At 49.8% G+C, this 19,470-nt stretch overlaps 1 protein-coding gene across 1 annotated transcript in view; it reads left to right on the forward strand.

Moving 5' to 3' along the window:
• Positions 1-19,470, forward strand: part of SHOC1 (shortage in chiasmata 1) — a 1,571,389-nt gene that overhangs the window by 1,229,386 nt on the left and 322,533 nt on the right. The window lies entirely within an intron of this gene.

The raw sequence follows: 19,470 nt of genomic DNA on the forward strand, positions 1-19,470 counted from the left end.
CCTGGTCCAAATCTTTGTTTTCTTTTCATGATTTGCAGAACCTGTAAAACCTCTGGCTGAGAAACTTTTGATTTGATGGGTTCAAAACTTCACTCAGGGAGTTTTGAGGTGTGTGCATTCAGTCATGGGCTCAAATCTTTCAGAGACATTTAAAGGAGATTCAAGTGATTTCGATTGAAGAAGGTGTGAAAAGATGGATCCAATGTTCTTTATTTGGTGTGGAGGAAGGTAAATATTTTAAAGGAAAATGATTTTCTGGCCTAGGTTCTTTCTACTCTGGACTCAGACAACTGGACAGTGCCAATGGACTTGCAGGAATTTTTATGAACCCATCCTGCAGTCCCACAGCTGCTTGTGGTTTATGGTGGGGTCGGAACACTTTCAATTTGCCACCTTACTCTTGTGCCTCACCTTTGCCCCTTTGGTATTTCCGAAGGTGGTGGTGGTGGTCATGGCTCATCTCCACAGGTTGGCATATGTGCATTGCTCAATGCGGGCTCACCCAAGTAAATTGTGGGCCCTGAAATCATTTTACCATCCATCAAGAGATTACTGATGCAGGTTCTCACAGGCATTTGGTACTGCAACAAGTATGGCGGCGTGGTGTCCTCTATCTTGTCCCAGGAGGCTCTATATCTTTAGAGGGGCCTGCATCAACATGGGATCCTCCTCGCAGCCAGGCACCCAGCAGGATCGCTGAATGCCAGAGCAGACAAGTTGTGAATATGTCATCTGGCAGACCACAAATGGCATCTTCATCCAAGGGTCGTTCATTACATCTTTGACCAGTGGGGTGTAGGGGAGTAACACAGGCCACTGCAGCCCTTTCGGCACAGGGGGCCCTCAGCCGATTCAGCCGACGGCCAAGGAATATAATTGAGATATGGGAGACTCAGGTACCCCATTTCACATTCTGCAGGTGGGCGCACACATTTTGTGTTGCGCCATGGGTGGGGTGGGGTGCACTGGCTGTATCTTTTTGACACCATGAGAACATGCAATGTCAAGACTATTGCACACTGGATCATGTTTTGTTTAAGGTTGTAACAGACCCGGCCCAAGTCATCTTTGTAGCCCCGGATTGGGCCAGGAGGGCGTGGTACCCCGATCTCTTGAGCCTGACCGTTTCCCTCTTATCTGGCTACCCTTTCGGTAGGATGTTCAGTTTTGCCTCTGAGATGCACTCCAGCCTTTGGAGATGACAATGGAGATGTGGACTATTTTCCCCAACACTATGAAAATGACATCCGTTACATAGACTGGCAGGAGGCCAGTTAGTTGGACACTTCCCTGAACAATGCTTTGTGTTCTGCCTTGGACCATCAATGGAAGAGAAGGCCCCCTTTCTTGTGGTTATTAGACGGACAGAGGAGATATTAGACTTACAACTGCCAACTATGGAAGTCAAAACTAATGTATTAATGGTGGTTTTGCAACCTGAACAGACCTCCTCTCAGCCTTTATTACCATTCAAAGTAGCCCTGGCACACACCATATTGGCACTTGGTCTAAGCTTTGTTCGTGTCCATCAGTGAACAGGCAGGTTGCCAGGCTCTAGAAGCCTGCACCAGGTGACCCTGACTCAGAAGGCTATGCCAGAAAGTATTTTGGTTCAGACTTCCACCAGCAGGATGAACCCCAGTTTATTCTCTATGGCACCCTAAGACATAGAGATGAAAAGAATTGAATAATTTGCAAAACATATACCCTCTGGTTAGTAAATGTCAGTTGTTTGCAGGAGATGTGTCCATGCTTTATAGGACATGGTTGGTGAAGTCTTGTTCACAGTTCCTGAAGAATTTCATGCCAACTTGCCTCAAATCATGTAGGGTAGTCAAGATGAGGCCAAAAATATCATCCATTCTGGACAAGATACTACTGACTGTTTGGGCAGAGTGGTCAGTACTAGCATAGTGCTTTGGTACCACACTTGGATGAGATCCAAAAACTTGTGTGGTGATGTGCAGGCCTCTTTAATAATGTGCCATTTGACAGACCTCACTTGTTAGGTAAGAAGGCAGGTTCAGTGTTAGAGTGCTTTAAAGAAGCTGAGCCACGATGCGCTCCTTACGCCTTTCCACTCCAGCAAGACGGCAACCTAAGCAATTTTGCTGATTTCGAGGCTACTCCAGAAGTTTGGTGTACCTGCAATATCAAGGCCCACCCCCTTGGCAATATGCAACCCAGCCCTTTCAGAGTCATGGTCGGAGATCAAGAGGACAGCCTCCCGGTCACCCAGGACAGTGAACTTCCCAGTCACCTTTCCTTGCGGCATCATCTTTCAAGCCACTTTAGTTTACCCATAATAGCACATGACCACCCTGTGAATAGCAGGATCTGACATTTCCTCCAAGGGTGGCAATATATAACATCCAACAGCTGGATCTTTAAAATCAGCCGTGCTACCCTAATACCTTCTGTTTCTTTATAGTCAACCATAAGTCCTGTATTGCAAATCCTTTTGGAGCATTTGGGATGGATCTCCTCCAGCTGTATTCCGGGTATAGAGAATTTGGGTTCTGGTCCTATGGGGCCGTATGCTACTAGCACCATGAGCAGAATCTCTCTATTTGTGGACAGTCACAGATCATGTTAAAAACAATTCCCACCTGGTTGCAGTCTCTCTCTCAAACTCATCCGAAGCATAACCATTCGGACCCCGGAGAAATACACTCAGTGCAGTATTTTGTGCAGTATTTTGTGCTGTACCCAGCAAAATCCTGTGTGAATTGTGACCTCTCTGGGACACTGGATTACTTCTTCCCATTCCAAGTTCTCTATAGCTCCAAGATCTCCCTCCGTACTCTCATTAAGCCTATTAAGGTTTATATATCAATGAGGTGGTATTTTTGGTCAGGGGTTCTGATAGTACTCTGTTTTCCAAGGGTTCAAATTCATGAATCTCTATCGGGAGTTCCATGTCCCTTCAGACTATGCGTTAGTCTAGGAATAAAAAAAAATCTGATAGCCAGATCAAACTCAGTTTGGAGTACCTCCAACTTGTTTCCAAATACCCCCAAGGATGAAATGATTTTCAGGTCAAATTTAAGAAAACCCTCTAGTTGCAATACATCTTTTGAGTGTGTTCCCACCCATAGTGGTGAGTTATATGTCAAAACCTTTATCCAGCCTAATTCTGTAATTGCTGTGTGCCAAGTTTTAATTCATGTTGTGGTGTAATTGGGGAGATTCTCCAATGCTTTATTTCTCTATAAGTGACCTAATCACCCATGTTCTCCTTTCACATGTCTGTCTGGTCTAATAGTAGGCTCTTGAATGGAAAATGCCTCTTCATTAACTGTTAGTTGGACAGTCTAGTAGTAGTTATATATGTCAGGCCGAGTCATTCTTCCATTGTAGACCTCCTGGCTCAAAGTTCTGGTTGGAAATCTAGAGGTTTTCCTATGCCATAACACATGAAGTTCTGCATCTCTCTTTTACAAAAATTCTCTGGAACCCACTTAGGGGTATTTTTTAGTTCATACAGAAATTTGGGTAGCATCATCATTTTGTGTTGTGTTTCCCTCTCCATCATCAATCGTGGCAGTTTTCTGCAATGGCATATTTACACATTTGAACTTGTGTAGGATTCTGTAGGGATTATAAATCTGAAAGAAACACGTTAGTTAGATTCCTTAGAATATCCCCATGCTGGATCCGGAAAGATTTTTCGTCAGCAATACCCTTGCGCGTCGCTAGGCGTCGTCTGCGGCTCCGCGTCCGTCGTCGGCGTCGTGATCACCGGGATGACGTCGTCGGAGTACTTAGACGCCGCCCTCGCGCGCTGACGTCAGTTCTTCTTTTTTCCGCGCCAGTAAGCGCAGATCCGGGAAGAGCATACCCTTTAGTCACTTTTTGACTAAACTTTTAGGACTTTTTTGGTTCATCTTTCGAGTCGACCTCGACACCTGGTGCCGGTAGGGATGCCCAGTTTCAAGCCGTGAGACGCCTGTCACCGACTGATGTCGGTTACGGATCACCACCGTCGGTGTCTCTACTGCTTTGGGGCCGACCATGATGCCAAGTCGTGCCCCGACTGCCGGGCCTTGACCTCGAAGGCTAGGCGGGAGCGGTCCCGCAAGCTCCTCGAGATCCAGCAGTCGGATCCGCGCCGCTCGAGGTCCCGGTCAAGGAGGAGGTCGAGGGACCGGTCGCAGAGCCAAAGCCATAACCGCTCGTCGGGTTCAAAGTCCCCGCATTCAGGTAAGTCGAGGCACAGTAAGAAGAAGTCAAAGAGGCGACATCACTCTTCTGACTCCCCTCGCCGGTCGCGCGACTCGGCTGAGGGTTAGGGTGGCACCACCCACGTGGCTCTGTTGAAGCTGCAGGAGTTGCGTCCGGCCCCATACCCTCCGGTCCCAGGGCCTAACGCGGCTCCGGACAAGGTTCGAGACTTCCTCGTGGTCATGAGAAGTCTTGCTCCGCCGTCGCGGCCTGTCGGCGCGCCTTCAGGCCCCACGGGTCTGCTTGGGAGGCCTAGCGAGCCGGCGGCTCCGGCCCCAGTGCCGGTGTCGACTTCGGTCCCGACGCCGCAGGCACCCGTGGGATCCAGACCTGGATCCCGGTCAACGCCGGTTGACCTTACGACCCCTCCGCCGGCGCCAACCCCTATGGTGCCGCCCCGTCTTCGGACGGCGTTGTCCCCAGTTTAAGCCCCGGTCCGGCTCCGGCGCCGATAGAGGAGCAATTCTTCTACTGCCCGGCTCCGTCCTTTCAACCTGTCTACCAGGTGTCGCATGAAGGGGACGACAGGGAGGGGTCTGAGGACCCTCTGGCACAGCAGTGCCAGTTTCAACAGGACTGGGCAGAGAAGCTGGGGGATGCCAGTGGTCTCGACACTTCGCCTGACACTGGCTTCATCTCTCCTCCCTCTGTGGCTATGGAGGAGGGTGCAACCTATTCTGTGATGCTGCGCAGGGCTGCCGAAGCCCTTCATCTGGAGCTCCCTTCAGCGGCCATGAGGACTAACCTCCTCACTGAAGTGCTTCAACCGCCAGTAAGCTCTTCAGAGCCTCTATTGCAGTTCAATGAAGCACTTATTGACGTTCTGATGGGCATCTGGTCCAAGCCCTCCACAGTCACTCCTGTGGACCTGAACATGGCCCGGTGCCACCGCCCTGCACCGGGCGACCCCACCTTTCTGTCGGTGCACCCCACCCCTGAGAGCCTGGTTATCCAGGCCTCTATGTCCTAGACCGCCTTCCCGTCCGCTCTTCCGGATCGGGAATCCAAAAGGTTGGAACAGTTTGGGAAGAAGCTGTTTTCCACCCTCAGTTTGGGGTTGTGGTCTATTAATACTGCGTGCCTTTTGGACCGTTACACCCACTCCTTGTGGGATACGGTGGCAGACGTGCTGCCCCAGTGTCTGGAGGAGGCCCGGACACGGCTCGCCCAGGCTGTTGCTGAGGGGCGGGATGCAGCATGGTACTTGATTCGATGTGGGCTTGACACCACAGACTTGCTAGGTAGGGCGATTACGACGATGGTGGCGAATAGTCGCCACGCCTGGCTGAGATCCACGAATTTCTCCGGGGATGTCCAGAGCACCCTCATGGACATGCCCTTCGATGGTCGTCGCCTTTTTGGCGACAAAGCGGATAGTGCGTTGGAGCGCTTTAAGGACTCCAGATCTACGGCCAAGTCCTTGGGCCTCTCGGCCCTGCGCCCGCAAACTTCCGCTTTTCGCCCCTTTCGTGGCCAAAGAAGGGGCGCCTCCACACATCCGTCTAGCCACAGGCCGGAGAACCAGCCTCAACACGGACGTGGATTCCGCCGAGGCGGAGCAGGGGGACAGAGAGACAATCAGCCCACATCTGCCCCCGCAGCATCTGCCTCAAAGCCTTCCTAGTCCAACCTTTCAGGCCCATTCCACACCAGTGGGAGGCAGAGTTTGCCATCAACTGCTCCACTGGCATATCATCACGTCGGACAGGTGGGTGCTGCAAATCGTCCGAGGCGACCCCTCCAGCCATGCCACCGCAGTACCACCACATGTCCGGGGATCACTTGCAACTTCTGCAGGAGGACGTTATGGCCCTTGTGGCCAAGGGAGCCATCAAGCACGTTCCTGGCCCAGAAGTAGGTCGGGGTTGTTACTCCCACTACTTTCTGGTTCCCAAGAAGGGCAAAGGGGGCCTACGCCCTATCTTGGACCTCAGGAGCGTCAACGCCTTCCTCCGGTAGGTGAAGTTCAAGCTGCTCACCTTAGCTCAGGTTCTAGCTGCCCTAGACCCTGGGGACTGGATGGTAGCGTTGGACTTGCAGGATGCATATTTCCACATCCCTGTCCTGCCAGCCCACCGGTTTTACCTGCGGTTCACGGTAGGCCACGAACACTTTCAGTTTACCGTGCACCCCTTCGGCCTCACCAGTGCCCCTCGGTTGTTCATGAAAGTGTTGGCGGTGGTCGCAGCTCATCTGCGCAGATTAGGGCTTCCAATCTTCCCCTATCTCATCAACTGGTTGTTGAAGGCGTGCTCGCCCCAGGCAGTCGTCTCCCACCTCCAGACTACGGCCACATCCTGCATTTGCTTGGGTTCTCCATCAACGTGCCGAAGTCGCATCTGAGTCCCTCCCAGAAGCTTCTTTTCATTGGAGCGGTTCTGGACTCGGCGCTGTTTCGGGTCTATCCTCCAGAACAGCAGGTTCGGGATATTCAGGCTCTGATTCCAATCTTTCAGCCTTTATCCTGAGTTTCGGTCAGGTTGGTGCTGCGGCTGCTGGGTCTAATGGCCTCCTGCATCCTGCTGGTACATCACGCCAGGTGGCGGATGTGGGCTCTGCAGTGGGACCTGAAGTTCCAGTGGGCTCGACATCGGGGCAACCTGCCCGACCACGTCCTGATCTCGGAGGGCACTGCAAGATAGTTGCAATGGTGGCTCACGGATCGCGATTGGGTCAGTGGCAGATCCCTTTCCCTACCCCTACTCCAACCGGAGCATATGGTAGTGACAGATGCGTCCCTCCTGGGATAGGGGACCCCATGGGAGAGGCGGAGTTCAGAGGCCTCTGGTCTCCGGCGGAGTCCCGGCTCCATATCAACCTATTGGAGCTGCGGGCGATCTGGCTTGCACTGAAGGCATTCCTTCCCTCTGTTCGGGGATGTGTAGTGCAGGTGTTCATGGAGAACACCACCGCCATGTGGCATTGCAACAAACAGGGCGGAGTGGGGTCGTGGACCCTTTGTCAGGAGGCTCTTCGCCTCTGGACATGGCTGGAACATCAGGGCATCACCCTGGTGGTTCAACACCTGGCGGGCTCTCTGAACGCCAGGGTGGACGAACTCAGCCGCCGGTGCATGATGGATCACGAATGGCGTCTGAACTCGGACATGGCGCAAGGTCTCTTTCGGCAATGGGGAGAGCCTTGGTTAGATCTATTCGCCACCGAAGAGAACACGCAATGTCATCAGTTCTGCGCGTTGGAATTTCCAAGGCAGCACTTGCTCGGAGACACCTTTCTGCCCAGAGTGCTGAAGAAGATCAGGCGTGACCGGGCCCAAGTCATCCTTGTGGCTCCGGATTGGGCACGAAGGTACTGGTATCCCGAGCTACTCAGTCTGTCCATCGATCCCCCGATTCGACTGCCTCTTCGGGAGGACCTTCTGTCGCAGCAGCAGGGGACGGTCCTCCACCCGAAACTGTCCAGCCCCCACCTCCCTGCGTGGAGATTGAGAGGCAACAGTTAGTGCCATTTGACTTGCCTCCTGAAGTCTGTGATGTCATTCTGACAGCCAGGCGTCCCTCCACTAAAACGGTATACGCCTGCAGGTGGAACAAATTTGTGGCAGGGTGCCCCTCTTTCTGAAGTTCTCCTCTTTCTTCTTTCCCTGGCCCAGCTGGGCTCTGCTCCGGGCACCCTCAAGGGATATTTTTCAGCTGTTTCTGCCTTCTTACAGCTTCCTGATCAGTCTTCTCTTTTCAAGTCCCCTGTTGTTGCTAGATTCTCTAAAGGCATTACTCACATGTTTCCTCCTGTCCCTTTCGTAATGCCTCAGTGGGACTTGAACCTGGTGTTAACCTATCTGATGTACGCTCCTTTTGAGCCACTTCATAATTGCCCTCTTCGTCTTCTGACTCTTAAGATTGCTTTCCTGGTTGCCATCACCTCTGCCAGAAGAGTGAGTGAGCTTCAGGCTCTTTCTTCTAAACCTCCTTTCCTCTCTGTCCATCCGGACATGGTTGTTCTAAGGACTTGTCCTTCCTTTCTCCCTAAGGTGGTTACTGCCTTTCACATCTGCCAGTCTGTTACATTGCCCACCTTCGTTCCGCCTCCGCATCCCTCGAAAGAGGAAGAGAGGCTCCACCGTCTGGACCCAAAACATGCGCTTTCCTTCTATCTGGACCGCAAAAAACAGTTACGGGTGGGCGACCAACTCTTTGTTGTCTACTTCGGCGCTAAGAAGGGGTGGGCAGTGCACAAGCGGACCATCTCTCGGTGGGTCGTTTTGTGCATTAAGGCCTATTATTCCTTGGCTAAGAAGGAACCTCCTGTGGGGCTGAGGGCCCAATCCACTCAGGTCACAGCGGCTACTACTGCCCTGGGACAGGGAGTCCCTCTGCAGGACATTTGTCAGGCAGCAACGTGGGCCTCGCTGCACACGTTTGCTAAGCATTACTGCCTGGACAGCCAAGTCCGGAGAGACGGCTTCTTTGGCCGTTCCGTTCTCCAGGACGTCCTGGTGTGATCTTGGTTCGCAGACCCACCACCGGGGTTGGTATTGTTTGGGTATCTATTCTAAGGTAAGGAATCTAACTAACGTGTTTCTTTCAGATGAACAAGTTACTTACCTTCGGTAACAATATATCTGTAAGAAACATTAGTTAGTTAGATTCCTAACCGCCCCACCCATCCTCCCCGTTCTGCGAACTGATATCTAGGGTTAAGGTCATCCCTTTCAGGGCCCTAGATTCATGGCACCAGTGTCGGTTTCTTGCATGGCTCTGCGTTCCTGGCGCGGAAAGCTATGTACAAGAACTGGCGTCAGCGTGCGAGGGCGGCGTCTAAGTACTCCGACGATGTCATCCCGGCGATCACGACGCCGACGACTGACGCGGAGCCGCAGACGCCGCCTAGCGACGCGCAAGGGTATTGCTGACGAAAAATCTTTCCGGATCCAGCCTGACGCCTGGGGATATTCTAAGGTAAGGAATCTAACTAACTAATGTTTCTTACAGATATATCGTTACCGAAAGTAAGTAACTTGTTCTTTAGGAATTCTTGTGGGTCATAGGTTACATAGAAATCTCGCTATCCTAAATGGGTTTTTGAATTGCGTCAGTAGGTATATAATGCATTTTTCACAGTTAATACTGAACCCCTTATGGTATGTTCCCGGTTCACTATATATAGCAGAATATCATCAGCGCACAGTGATATTCTTTTCTCCTAATTCCACCCCCCCCCCCCCCCCCCACGGCAGACGTCTTACCAGTACATCATCTCCTATTCATCAAACCATTGGTTCGAGGGCCAAAGCAAAAACTTAGGTGAAACAGGACAGCTTTGTCTTGTGCCCATTTTTAATTAGAATTTTCCTGAGAGCACAGCAAACAATTTCAATATTTGTACAAAATGACACCCCTGAAACTCTACCTTGGTCCTAAGAGACAGAGCAAGCCTTCATAGCTTTGAAACAAGTAGTATCATAAGATTTATAAGGTTATGGCAAATCCGCTGGAGTAGATTTGCCCTAAAAGCCAGAGCAGCATAGCCTGTGATACTGGGCAAACCAATTAATCTCAAAGCACCTAAAAAATAATAATCTGACCTACTGTAATGTAATCTGGTGCTCATATAAAGTGTTCCTGTGCCCTTAAACCAAGTTTGTGATTTATAAAACTGCAAAAAAGAAATAAAATCTTTTGTGTTATATTGCCATGAAAAGGATGGCTTTGCTTTGGGTGTTTTGATTCAAGATCATGGTGATAAAAAGAAACCTATTTTCTCTAGACCCTGTTGCAGTTGGGATCGGGTCCCGGCTACTGTTGGTATGCCTCACGCCTTAGTCGCAATGTTATTGACTTCTAAAAATCAGCACTTTTCCCATCTAGATTGTTAAACTACTGTTGTTGTCTGCATTTTATATTACACGTGTATGCTGCCCTGTGCTAAACCCTGCATCTCTTTTATCCCCCTGCTCTCAATGGTGAGCCTCATGATTGTATCCTTAACACAAGCCACCTAACCAATCCTCATAGCAATCTCACTGATGCAGCTTTGCCAAACTGCGATCTTATGCATTATGTGAATGGTTCATGTCTCCCAATTGATGTAGGTACTCTAGTTGAAGGCTACGCTATATGCACTCCATATCATGTAATTGGAAGTCGTTGTTTACCAAATGTTCACTCTGCCAAAATAGCTGAATTGATTGCTGTTGCCAACCTGTATATCAGCTGCTCAGAAGAGTGTAACAATTTTCCCTGATACAAAGTATGTTTTCAAAGAGGTTACCTAAGACTTTGTGCTCCTCGTATGCAACACAGATTCCTCACCTCTAATGTAGCTCCTATTAAAAATGGATACTATGTAAAAACTTTACTCAGTGCTCTTTAACTCCCTTCTAAAATTGCTAAAATTAAATGTGGTGTCCACCAGTTTGTGCAAGATGGAATGCCTAGAGGAAATGCCTAGTTGACCCAGCCAGGAAATAACTTTGATGTATCTTGGCAGGTAGGTCGCCCCCCCTCCCCGCTGCAGCTCCACCAGCGCTTGAGTGAGCCTGTGCCCGGTATCCGCTGTGCCCAGTTTTGCGTCTGTTTCCTGTGTGCCCATTCTTTTCCCTCTGTCTCATTGTGTGCCCATTTAGCTTGCTCCTTGTGTGCCCATTTTTCCTTCTGTTCCTCGCTCCTCCGTGCCATCTCGCTTGCAGTTTCCCGCCGCTGCTGCCCCTGCGGCCCCGCCCCCCTGTGCCCATTCGCTGACCCCCGCCACCCGCCTCCCGCCTCCCAGCTGCTCCTCCCTCCCACCTCCCCTTAAAATGGCAGCGCACAGCGGCCGTGCCGCTGGCGCGCCAAAGGTGCACCTAAGGCAAGTCCGGCTGCGCTGGACCGCGCCCAGCGCCAGAACCCCTGGACCCCGCACCAGCCATGAAGACCGCCTCCGATACGACGCTAGCACCCTCATCGCTCTCAACCCAGAACGAACCCCCACCTGCTGCAGGGCCACCCTGAAGCGCACCCACGGTCCCTTCGCCTGCCAGAACTGCAGCTTCTCCTGCATCGAAGATGCTGAGACACCCGCCACAACAAAACACAACCAGCTCCGATGCATCCTGATTAACACCTGCTCCTCACGCAAACACGCCGTTGAGCTTTGGGACCTACTCGACACCGCATATCCAGACGTCGCCTTCCTGACCAAGATCTGGATAAACGAAGCCTCCTCCCCAGACATCGCAATAGCCATCCCCGACGAATACAAGATCGCCCGCAGAGACCGCACCAACGGAGTCGGAGGAGGAATCTGTATGTGTAAGAAAGGGTTCCCCTAATTGATTTTAGGTCCAAGAGGAGGGGAGAGAAAGCATATAAAGGAAAAACCTCTTATCTGACCTTTCTAATTTTTCAATAGTAGTCACTTATATGTTAAAAATTCCATTGCAAGAACAAATTACTTTTTCATCTTTTTATTGTTTTATTTTTTATATAGCAAAACATTCATGTAATTTCTTTTGGCATGTGATTTATATATCATTTAGATATTTCCATGAAGATATTTCCACATTAAATTGGATTGCAACAATCTATACAATTAAGAGACTGAGAAAATTGCTCAACTTCTAAGTTTGAAAAAACAGTTTAAAGAAACATTAGACAGGACCCCCATAGAGAAAAAAACATCACACTGTCATTCTCACCTGTCACTCTACTCTTGCATACCATCAGTCATACCACAAAACAGTTTTTTAACTGAGAACCACATCTGGTGTGAGATCCTGTTTGAGTTGTAATCCATAAATTTATAGGAGTCTTGAGAGGTCATAAAGTGTTTTAGTCAATACATTGACATGTAGTTCTTCTATGGATCTCCCAGATATGTAGTCACTACTATTGAAAAATTAGAAAGGTCAGATAAGAGGTTTTTCCTTTATATGTCGGAGGAGGAATCGCCATCGTCCACAAGAAGACCATCAGGGTCTCAACAAACACCGACAACACTCTCAGCACCGCCGAACACATGCACTTCCAGATCCACATGGACCCCAAGACCACCCTACGGGGCACCCTAAGACCACCCTTAGAGGCACCCTAAGAGGCACCCTTGTCTACAGACCACCCGGACCCCGACCACAATTCTGCGACACCATCGCCGACTTCATCAGCACGCACGCACTGACCTCCACCAACTACATCCTCTTGGGAGACCTGAACTTCCATCTGGAGAACAACAACGACAGCAACTCCTCCACCCTGATAGACAACCTCGCCAACCTTGGACTGGAACAGCTCATCACGACGCCGACCCACATCGCCGGACACACACTCGACGCCATCTTCTCCTCAAGCCCACACGTCTCCTTCAGCCACGTCTCCGAACCCACCTGGACCGACCACCACTGCATCCACTTCACCTTCCGGAAACCAGTCGCACATCGCCGCACCCTACAGATCGCCCGTCGCTGCTGGGGCAAAATCACTGAAGTAGAACTACAGACAAACCTCACACTCTACCCACCGACCATCCCCTCCAACCCCGACGATGGCGCACGCACCCTCAGACGATGGATGGATGACTGCGCCAACACCTTAGCCCCGCTGCTAAAACAAACCCTCAAAGACACCAGCAAGAGAGCCAACTGGTTCACCCCAGGACTCCTAGCATCAAAGCGCACCTGCCGGAAGTTGGAGAACATATGGCACAGCGAGAAGTCGCCTGGCAGCCGGGCAACCCACAAAGACGCCATCCGCAACCACCACCACCTCATCAGGACCGCCAAGAGGACCTCCTTCAAAGACCACCTCAACAACAACGCACACAACAGCAAGGAGCTCTTCAACATCGTGAAGTAACTCCCCAACCCAGCTCCAACGCCAACGACATCCCGCCGTCGCAAGCCCTGTGCAACTCCCTCGCCACCTTCTTCCACCGCAAGATCGCCGACATCCACGATAGCTTCAACCCCCGGATGACCCCTACAGGCCCCAACACGCAGGAACCACCACACACCACCGACTACGACCCCCTGACAACCTGGGCCAACGTGAGCATCGAAGACACAATCAAGACCATGGGCACAATCCACTCCGGCTCACCGTCTGACCCTTTTCCACACCACATCTTCAACAAAGCCGGCAGCTCCATCGCACCCCACCTACACAACATCATCAACCTCTTCTTCGAGACCGCGACCTTCCCTGAGAGCTGGAAACACGCTGAGATCAACGCCCTACTGAAGAAACTCAAGACGGACCCGAGCGAACTGAAAAACTTCCGGCCCATCTCCCTGCTTCCGTTCCCAGCTAAGGTCATCGAGAAGATAATCAACATCCAGCTCACCCGATACCTCGAAGACAACAGCATCCTGGGCCCCTCTCAGTCAGGTTTCCGCAGCAACCACAGCACCGAGACCACCCTCATTGCCGCCACAGACGACATGAGGATCCTGTTGGACAACGGCGAGATGGCGGCCCTCATCCTTCTGGACCTCTCCGCCGCCTTCGACACCGTCTGCCACCGTACACTACGCACACGACTCCATGACGCAGGGATCTGAGACAAGGCCCTGGACTGGACCTCCTCCTTCCTCTCCGGCAGAACCCAGTGAGTCCGCCTCCCCCCGTTCCGATCCGAAGCCTCCAAGATCATCTGCGGCTCCCGCAGGGATCCTCCCTCAGCCCGACGCTGTTCAACGTCTACATGGCGCCTCTCACACGCATCGCCCGACAGCACGACCTCCTACGCCGATAACACGCAACTGATTCTCTCCCTCACCAAGGACCCCCTCACCGCCAAGTCCAACCTCCACCAGGGAATGAAGGCCGTCGCCAAATGGATGGAGCATAGCCGCCTCAAACTGAACACAGACAAGACGGAGATCCTCATCCTCGGGCCCAACCCCTCAGCATGGGACGACTCCTGGTGGCCCGCATCGCTGGGGACACCCCCAGCACCAACCAACCACGCACGCAACCTGGGAGTCATCCTCGACTCGAAACTCACCATGACCAAACAAGTCAATGCTGTCTCCTCCACCTGCTTCAACACCCTCCGTATGCTCCGCAAGATCTACAGATGGATCCCGACAGACACAAGGAAAACAGTCACCCAGGCCCTAGTCAGCAGCAGACTCGGCTACGGAAACGCCCTCTACGCCGGAGCCCCCGACCAAGCTCATCAACAGACTGCAAAGAATCCAGAATGCCTCTGCACACCTGATCCTTGACGTCCCGCGCCGCGACCACATCTCCCCCCACCTGAGGAACCTGCACTGGCTCCCTGTCGACAAAAGAATCTCCTTCAAGGTCCTGATCCACGCACACAAGGCACTCCACAAGACCGGCCCAGCCTATCTCAACAGCCGACTCTCCTTCTATGTACCCAACAGGAAACTCCGCTCCGCAGACCTTTCCCTGGCTACCATCCCACGCAACCGTAAATCCACAGACGGAGGCAAATCCTTCTCCTACTGCGCCGCCAAGACCTGGAACACCCTCCCCTTCATCCCACGACAAACCGAAGACCTTCTAACCTTCAGGAGACAGCTCAAGACCTGGCTGTTCGACCAGTAGCAACAGCACCCCCTTCTTCCCCTCCCTTCAGCGCCTTGAAACCCTTGCGGGTATGTAGTGCGCTTTACAAATTAACTGATTGATTGATTGATATCTCTTGTTACTAAATTCCTCATACCATCTTTAAAATATCTCGTTGAGCTAAACGAATGTGCCTATGTTGTACAGAAATGTATGGTGTTTAAAGAGGAGTGTAAACAGGACCTAGATGCTGTGGTTTCCTGAAAAGGGCCTTCTACCAGTATCCTAGGTCACATGACTGAATGGCTGTGCTGCTGGGCGTATGTGTATTTCTGCCAGACAGTAACACAAAGGCGGGCTTAGGTTTGGATGGATTGGGCCATGCTGACCGGAAGACTCGAAGGAACTGTACCTAGTCCATCTTGTACTTCAAAAGGATTTCCTGTTTAGACACACACACACACACACACACACACACACAGGCACGCACGCACACGCACGCACACACACACGACCCTAATACCTGGTCTACCTGCCTTTTTTCACACTCAGACAGTTTGCAGCCTTCACAAGGGCAGGGAGACTTTCCAGAAACAGATGTGGGGGTAGGACAGGGAACCCCATCAACCTCACAAACATAGGCCCCACCAGGTATAAATAGTGGACTTTCTGAGCCACTTATCAGCACAATCCTGTACCTCTGGACATTACAGAAGGACTGCCTTACTGCCAGAAGATTTCCCTGCTGCTGGAGGACTGCCTTGCTGTATGAGAAGAAAGACTGGACCTGCTCCCTCCCTTCCAGGCTAACCAGAATGACTCCAAGGGTCAATTGACTGACCTCTGTCTGAGCTACAAGGACACAACAAGCTCCTGAGGCCTCCCTGTAACTGCACAGCTGACCTGCTGTACTGGACCTGCAACTGGGCCTGCCTGAGCCCTGCTCTGCTGTCCTCTGCTGAAGTGAGTTCCTGATCCCCAGGAAGTGCCTCCTGAGGCTCTGGACATCAAAGACCACTCCTCCCATTGCAACTGATGGTCCATCGGAATCAACGCAGCCCGAAATGGCTCCGCATTGCAGCTCCTGATTCGGCGAGCTTTTTCACAACCAACATAGCGCAAAGCATTTCAACAATTCACATCGCAGCTCCTGATTGGTGACCTCATCGGCCCTGACACAGCGGGACGCATCTCGATGCCAGACCTCTCATCGCACCTTCTGATCGGCGGTTTCATCGGCACAGACGCAGTGCAATGCATCTCAACGCAGGACCCTGCACCATAGCTTCTGTGGAGCGCAGCACAGGACCTTGCATCTGGACACCAAAGACACAAGTTGCAATCTTCAGCAAACGTAACTTGCTCCTGTACTTGGGCCACACTCCATCACTGTCTGTCTGAGCTTGTCGCTTTGCCCCGGTCCAGCATGACTGCTTGTAAACACAATTTTTACCTAAAACGTTGAAATTGCATATCTCGGGCTCTACAGACACATACTCTTTTCTTTGGATTGGAATTTTTAATCTGTTGTATTTCCCTTTATTAGTGTTTGTGTGCTGCATAAATAATTTATATATTTTGCTTCTAAGTTAAGCCTGACTGCTTTTTTCGCAACATACCAGAGAATTAAGAAAAGGTTAATCAGGGACATTTGTGGTTCACCCTGACAAGGATTGTGGGGGTTGCCTGAGTGGAGTCTCCACCCCGTCAACCACTTACCCAATTTCTTACAGTACCCCTTTGGTGCTTCTGTCTACACCTTCGATGAATCCAGCTTTCCTTGATTTGCTTTTGAACGATGATGGGCGTCTACATTATTGCAAGCAACTGGTTTGTTGTCTCAACAGCTTTAATTCTCAGGTACAAGATGCAATCCTCTTCTGTCGAAACTATCTGCAACCCGGCGAATGGGTCCATATGAAGGTCAATCAGCGAAAGTTGGTTCTCCAACCCTATTAGCGAGGTCATTATCAAATCTTCCCCACCATGAAGACAGCTGTGAAGAGGCAAGGACTACCTCTGTTGATTTACGCATTGCACTGCAAGCGGACCACTGAACAGAAAAACTCTAGACTTGCAGGACTAACCACCTCTGCATTTGTCCCTGCCAGCTGAGGAGGTTTTCTGCTCCTGCTACACAAACTATTGTTACCTCACCTAATCACTGTACCCCGCCACCAATGCTGCAGACTATTCCTGTTATTGCTGCTCATCTATACAGAGTATAGGAACTCAACCCCTCTGTTTCTGAATGTGATGATGTAACTGCTCACATTTCGCTTTCAACAGGGGGCTTCTATTTTGCTGGCCAGCAAATTTCATCGCCTGCTGTTCAGCCTGCCTGCACTGCTTATGGGCTAGCCTGTGAAGCTAGAAATAGTAACATCATTGTAGGCCGTAGGAAACTGTGACTTCTACTACACAGCTCATTCTTTCTTCCAAACTGCGTCCCTACTTCATCATACTACCATACTGGGTACTTTATACCAACAGCTTGGAATATTTTTTATCTGTGGCAACAGGGCATTCACTTGGTTGATAAAGGACTGGCGTGGATCCTGCTTATGTTGTAAATGTCATAAGGCACACTTAGACTGACTTTATGCCCTCCATAAACGATTCTTGAATGAAATTTAAGAGTCTGCCTGTGTCTTTGCTGTACAATTTACTGGCTATGTTGTAGGAGTATCAATCTACAGAATTAAAAAACTAGCTAAAGTACTGGAGGTGGTAGCAAATTCGTTTGCAATAGATTTTAGGTTGATGTCTGACCAATTAGATGCACAACAAACTGTACTTTTACAGAATAGAATGGCTCTTGTTTTTGTCCTGGTTGCCAAAGGCTGTGTTTCTGCAATTGTAGAATGTTGGACTTATTGACCTTTCTTTAGGTATACATGAACAGATTAGTACAATTATTGAAAGCCTTAAGAGCTTACACACCATTGACGACTGGATGGGTTCTTAATGGTGGAATTTCTGCTCTTGGCGGAACAATATTCTTGGAGTTTGGAAATGAAGATTCTTGCAATTGTATTGGCCATTCTTTTCATCCATATATTGATTTACATTGTTGTTTAAGTTTGTGTGGCCTCATCAAAGACATTACTCCCACAAATTATACTTCTCTATCTTACCCTTTGAAATAGTTGATGATGGTGGTGAAATCGATTCGAAATCTGATTATGGTTCTTTATAATCTTTGAGCCTGAAATTAATTTGTAGTTGAATAGTTTAATGATTTCTGATGCGTCCCCCATTGCACTAATAAATAGTGCCAGAGCGAGAGGTTCAAAATGGAAACCATTGCTTTAGAGAACCTCTAACAGCTTCAGCCATGTTTGCTTGTTCATGATTGATGTGCCATTTTGAGACATTTAGAGCCTCTCTTTCACACCTTGACTCTCGACACGAGAAAGTGTTAATTAGCTCGCGTAGCCAAAAAGTTTACGTTCTTGTAACTGAAGGTTGGCTTCTTCTTTTCTTATGATCTTAGTCACCCACATTTGAGTAGTTCATTTGCTTTCCCGACACCATGTGATTCCAATTGAGAGCCTAGTTTTTTACATGTTTATTTTATTTTTTATTTTAACGAGTTTTATATAGCGCAAACAAGACTATATATGGGTAACAGAGTGCTTTACATCTTGCCAGTTCAAAAGGTACAAGCTGTGGAAACCAAATCACAACCAGAACAAGAAACGAACATAACAGATCTATAAAGAACAAATGTACACAAGTGCATCCTAAGGTGATTGGGAACTAGCCCAGAAAGTTCTACATCAGTAACTCTTTGACTTCCTTTTTGAAGGAAGCCGTGGAATTGTTAAGTCTTATTCCAGGTGCCAAGGAGCTCCAAATTCTTGGTGCAATACCCGAGAATGCTCGATTGTAGGTTTTCTTTTTATGGAATTTTGTTGCCTTAAGCGCTAAGGTGCTAGAGCCTCTAGAGCAGGGGTACTCACATACTTTCTCTCGGGGGCCAAATTTAGAGTGTGGTTTGTGGCGAGGGCCGCACCGGTGGGGGCGGGGTCAGTGGGGGAGGGGGCGGGCCTAGAAAAAAAACTGTGACCATGAGCTTGAACACAGGCCCCTGCAGCGGATGCCTTCGTCCAGACCCGGCATGCATGCATCTCTCTCTCTCTGTCTGTCTGTCTGTCTGTCTGTCTGTCTGTCTGTCTGTCTGTCTGTCTGTCTGTCTGTCTGTCTGTCTGTCTGTCTGTCTGTCTGTCTGTCTGTCTGTCTGTCTGTCTGTCTGTCTGTCTGTCTGTCTGTCTGTCTGTCTGTCTGTCTGTCCCTGCCTCTATCTGTCGAACGTGAGGCGAACACGAAAAGTTGTTCCACCAATTACAAATTCTTATTGTAAATTAAAGATTCGAAAAGCGGTAGTTTATCAGATTGTGGTTTGTAAAGTGATGACAACTTAGAAAGTGAGCTTTAGAAAGAGGAAGTAGATGGGGCGACAGCATTAGAGTGGGAGAAGAATCAGTACAGGGGCCACTCTGGAAAGATTGCTTTGACCTTTTTGGGGGGCTTATGGAGCCAATTTGTAGAATGCACTGATTGATGCAGGGTCATGGTAATATTTCTATATATGGTATGACCTTCTTAGCATGGTTGTGATTTAATTTTGATAACATATTTTGTTCACGGAATTGAACTAATGTTTAACTAAAATGAAATACCTTATAAATATATTAACTTTTATGATGCAAGATTCATGACAGTTAATCCTTTTTTAATGTATATACTTTATGATCTGTGGAGTTTATATGTA

This window comes from Triturus cristatus, chromosome 2_2 (assembly GCF_964204655.1).
Source record: "Triturus cristatus chromosome 2_2, aTriCri1.1, whole genome shotgun sequence".
Taxonomy (NCBI): domain Eukaryota; kingdom Metazoa; phylum Chordata; class Amphibia; order Caudata; family Salamandridae; genus Triturus; species Triturus cristatus.